The sequence below is a fragment of the Schistocerca serialis genome, chromosome 8 (genome assembly GCF_023864345.2).
Source record: "Schistocerca serialis cubense isolate TAMUIC-IGC-003099 chromosome 8, iqSchSeri2.2, whole genome shotgun sequence".
NCBI lineage: Eukaryota > Metazoa > Arthropoda > Insecta > Orthoptera > Acrididae > Schistocerca > Schistocerca serialis.
Window position 1 is genome coordinate 101,774,866 of NC_064645.1, and position 5,142 is coordinate 101,780,007.

A 5,142-nucleotide genomic window follows, 5' to 3' on the forward strand; every position below is an offset into this window, starting at 1 on the left:
TGGCTTTCGCGGAGGCGTGCCAGAAATAAATCCCTGCAGTCGCGCTGTTCTCTGCTTCCTCGGTGGCTCAGATGAATAGAGCGTCTGCCATGTAAGCAGGAGATCCCGGGTTCGAGTGCCGGTCGCGGTACAAAATTGATCTGTCCCCGTTGACGTATGTCAACGCCTGTAAGCAGCTATGGGTGTTCATTTCACTGTAATTTCATTCTAACGTATTTTAATGTGTTTTACACTGACTGAGCGAACAATACCTGCATATCGATCGTCTTTTTCTCTTTTTACATACGGGCTCCACGTATGAGTAAGTTTTAACGTCATTTGATGGTAATATGATACGAAATTCACTTTTTTTACGTTTCTAAAGTGAATTATGGGAAACAGATATTGGTTCCACTAAACTGATTCGTGCGATTTCATTAAAATTTTGTACAGTGACGCATATAGCAGAGACGTCTGGGTTGATGCCGTTGTAAATTTTGGTATTATCTTTCTAGCAGGCAGCTTGAAACTGCGCAATTGGGTCCCGTCAGCTAATAACTAGATCACGAAATAAATTAATTAGCCGGCCTGAGTGGCCGAGCGGTTCTAGGCGCTACAGTCCGGAACCGAGAGACCGCTACGGTCGCAGGTTCGAATCCTGCCTCGGGCATGGATGTGTGTGATGTCGTTAAGTTAGTTAGGTTTAAGTAGTTCTAAGTTCTAGGCGACTGATGACCCCAGCAGTTAAGTCCTTTAGTGCTAAGAGCCATTTGAACCATTTTTTTTTTCAATTAATTAGTTCATGTTAAAATATCCAACGCAGGAAAATTTCACAAAAGCATTTGACACTGGCTGTGGACCGATGTATTGGGCAGACCAGGCCCGTTCAGGAGGCTGCTGGTGGAGCACGAATTCTCGCCCTCGCTCGCCGACTGGGAAGTGAGCGCTCACGGTATGTCGTCATGATATAGAGCATGGAAAGTGCAAACTGTACGCTGCCTTCAGGAGAATGACCATGTGTTAGTTTCACCGTAGCCTTACACACCATCGTATATTCTTATGGTACACCGCTTTATGTGCTGACAAGAGAACCTCCCAACGCACCCCCCTCAGATTTAGTTATAAGTTAGCACAGGGATAGGCCTTGAAAAACTGAACACAGATCAATCGAGAAAACAGGAAGAAGTTGTGTGGAAAAAAATAAGCAAAATATACAGACTGAGTAGTTCATGGGCAAGGTAGGCTACATCAAGGAGAGTGTCAGCTTACGATGGCCGTGGTCCCGTGGTTAGCATGAGCAGCTGCGGAACGAGAGGTCCTTGGTTCAAATCTTCTCTCGAGTGAAAAGTTTAATTTTTTATTTTCAGATAATTATCAAAGTTTAGGCACTCACACATAATCAACTTCGCTCTCCAAAATTCCAGCACATGCTCAGATTTGCTTGGACGTATACAGGATTTGACGGTCTACGCATGGAAACGTTTGAAAACGTAAAAAACATATGTTTTGACAGAGCACAGGGAAAACTGTGCGATTGTGAAACTGTTGCATTCATTTGTTGCAGTTTATGTGACAAACTCTTACGTTTTCATCACTTTTTTGGGAGTGATTATCACATCCACAAGAAAACGTAAATCGGTCAAGGTAGAAGAATCTTTTTACCCATTCGCCAAGTGTGCAAGTTAGGTGGGTCGACAACATATTCCTGTCATGTGACGCACATGCTGTCACCAGTGTCGTAAAGAATATATCAGACGTGTTTTCCTGTGGAGGAATCGGTTGACCTATGACCTTGCGATCAAATGTTACCGGTTCCTATTGGAGAGGCACGTCCTTTCGTCTTCTAATCGCACGGTTTTGCGGTGCGGTCGCAAAACAGAGACACTAAACTTATTACAGTGAACAGAGACGTCAATGAACGAACGGACAGATCGTAACTTCGCGAAAATAAAGAAAGTAAAATTTTCACTTGAGGGAAAACTCGAACCAAGGACCACTCGTTCCGCAGTTGCTCACTCTAACCACTGGACCACTGCGCTTATAAGCCAACATTGTCCTTGATGTTGCATATCTTGCACATGGACTACTCAGTTCGTATATTTTGCTTATTTTTTCATAGTTCCACACAACTTCTTCCTGTTTTCTCGATTGATCTGTGTTCAGTTTTACAAGGCCTATCCACTGTGTCAATTTATAACCAAATCCAAGAGGGGTGCGATGGGGAGGTTGCCTTGTGAGTATCTCATTTTAAATCGATGAAAAGCAGCTTGATGTCCTTCTTACGAACTTCAAACCGTAGGTCACGCGCACCAGTATAAATTTTCAAGACGTCAGGGTAGTGTGCCCAACTACAGATAGAACCTACGGCCTAAAGGGTGACGTGAAATTGCGGGATAAGTTTCATAATGAGGCATTTCTTGAAGACCTGTATAAAAAGTTTTCCTCAACAAAGTTTTTCACGACTTTACAAGTTTACAGTTAAGATTATCTCGCTGTTTCGACCTACACACTTGCGCGAGCAATTATTTCCAACAATGAGGCGAACGAAATCCACCCACAGAAAGTGGTATCAGGTAGTAATGCTTTCCTGAAAATCAAAATAATCAGTATTCATTGACATTCACCGTTTTTATCTTCAGCGTGCGAATAACAGAGTCAAGAAATTCGAGTTGTCAGTTAAAACGGTACTGATCAGAGGACTGCATAGATTGTAAGAAATGTCATATTTCGTGCTTTCCTGCACTATGTTTTTCGCTTTATCAATTAAAAAAAGCGTACGTTTCATGTTATTTTCATTTGTAATGAATGCAACAGACTTTGAAAATAAATTTGCCACGAAAGGCATTAATTAGTCGGGACGTCCAGTGGGGCCGTATCCGCCCGACGAACAGGTTGTCCGCATCGCCGCACCACCACCACCACCACCACCAACACCAACATCACCGACTGCTGAAGCTCATCCAGTGCAGTCGAGTAACATCCGACAGACGGCTGGCAGTCAGTCGGTCAGGATGCTGCTGAATTGTTTGACTGGGCAAGGCACAGTGTTTTGTATTTGCCAGAAAATACATACATCACGAGGCAAAGAAACAGTGAGACGTGTATTAAACAAACGAAGCAGACTAGGAGGATTTCATCATTTATACGAAAAACTGAAGAAAGACACGGGAAAGTGTTGCAGCTACTACAAGATGAACAAGGAAACGTTTCAGTATATCCTTACAGCTGTTCCACGCGGAATTTCGAAACGATCGAACTTCAGAGAAACTGTGCAACTTGAAGAAAATTTTGCTTTAACATTGAGATAGTGTATTGTATGTTACCCGGGGGCCTAGAAACGACGGAGAGGCTCCTTCCTCGTCACAATCGCAGTGGCCCACAAGCCCCCGACGACTATCGCAGTCCACTTCACCCATCCTCTGCCCCACACCGAACCCAAGGTTATTGTGCGGTTCGGCCACCGGTGGACGCCCCAAGGAACGTCTCACACCAGACTAGTGTAACCCCTATGTTTGCGTGGTAAAGTAATGGTGTGGTAAAGTAATGGTGGTGTACACGTACGTGGAGAACTTGTTTGCGCAACAATCGCCGACACAGTGTAACTGAGGCGGAATAAGGGGAACCAGACCGCATTCGCCGAGGCAGATGGAAAACCGCCTAAAAAGCATCCACAGACTGGCCGATTCACCGGACCTCGACACAAATCCGCCGGACGGATTCGTGCCGGGGACCAAGCGCTCCTTCCCGCCCGGAAAGCCGCGCGTTGGACTGCACGGCCAACCGGGCGGGCTAACTTTGAGATAAGTTGCACACATAGTCAATGCCTTCGAAACTGTGTGAGGCTTGCGCGGCTCGTGTTCGTGCCGTTTATTGCTTGACATCTTGTCTTTGCAGTACCGCCGTCTCGTTTCTTATTCGATTTACTGGCGCCACTAAGTTGCTGGCTTGCCTGCCCGTGAGTGGCAGCAGCAGCGCTTATCGCTAAGAGCACTGTCGTACTATCTTTGGAGCGACCGCTAATATTTCCGGGTCTTCGTGTGTCTGGAGTTGAGTGGGGACGGAGCAACAGTGAGGTCCGGACAGCCATGACAGTTGCCCGTCACACATGACTTGAGTGGGGAAGACCGTGGTTGGTCGTTCGGTCGATCGTCTCATCGGACGACGTGTATTTGGTCGCCAATCCCTTCTGGGCTCTCTGTGGGTGTTGACTTATGATTCGTCCTTGTTGTTCCACGCTAACTGGCTTTAGTATTGGTCAGGTTGTTTGTGGAAGTGTTTTCGCGGAACCGTGTGCAGCTTGTGTGGTTTGGCCTGCGCAGTTATTTTAATGCTGTCTGCTTGCTGGGTTAAGTCAGTCGGTTGGGACGGAGCCGCGAGGAAGTCGCCAGTGACAAAGTTCGTTGCCCACCGAACCTGGACGCTGAATTTCAGTGATCAGTTAACCTGCTATGAAACCTCAACTACTGTGACATCTCTTCGTTCATTTGAGGGGTTGTTGGTCCCTGGGCCGTTTGAGTTAGCAGCACCGTATGATATGTTGGAGTCGGCGAAATCTTGCAGCTGTCTTCCTATACTGCGATTAATTATTAAATTGATTATTACTTGCCAGTGAAGTGCACCAGCGGTATTTTCTGCCCTGTGGCCGTTAACGCTCCAGTTACCTGCCCTGGTAGTTAGCGTAGTTTCCGGCAGTGTGCCTTTCCTCGTCGTGTTGATGCTGTCCGGCACGGCGTGTAGTTCGACAGCCTTCAAAGTTTGTGCCCTTGGCTATTTTAGACGCCAATTTCTGAAAACTCAGTGCTGTTCGTATCCTCTTACTCGGCCGATACTTTGCATCGTTGTGCCGTTGGTCGGATGGAAGGGAATTGGCTAAATGTTGGTCGGTCCTTGGGGCGTCCCTAGTTTGGGTTGCCATCCAATTATTTAACTTCAACTCTTGGCTGTCTGTCTCATCTCACCTTACGTTTGAGCTACCTACTCAGGCCGACCCTTGGAACACTTCTGAGCACCACTTGTTCTGTTTCTTTCAGATCGTGATTTTCATTTTAGTTACAAGTATTGTGCAAGGCCTTCGGCCGTGTATTAATTCAGTTCTTTTTAAATTTTACATAAAGGCCTTCAGCCGTGTTAAATTAAAATTTTGAAGACTGATTTTATTAAATT

The 5,142-nt window shown here is 45.9% G+C and overlaps 1 non-coding gene across 1 annotated transcript; it reads left to right on the forward strand.

Annotated features, from left to right (window-relative positions):
* The first annotated feature begins 565 nt into the window (after positions 1-565).
* Positions 566-649, forward strand: Trnap-cgg (transfer RNA proline (anticodon CGG)). Its single transcript has one exon. It is a non-coding gene; the product is annotated as a tRNA-Pro (tRNA).
* The last annotated feature ends 4,493 nt before the right edge of the window (positions 650-5,142 follow it).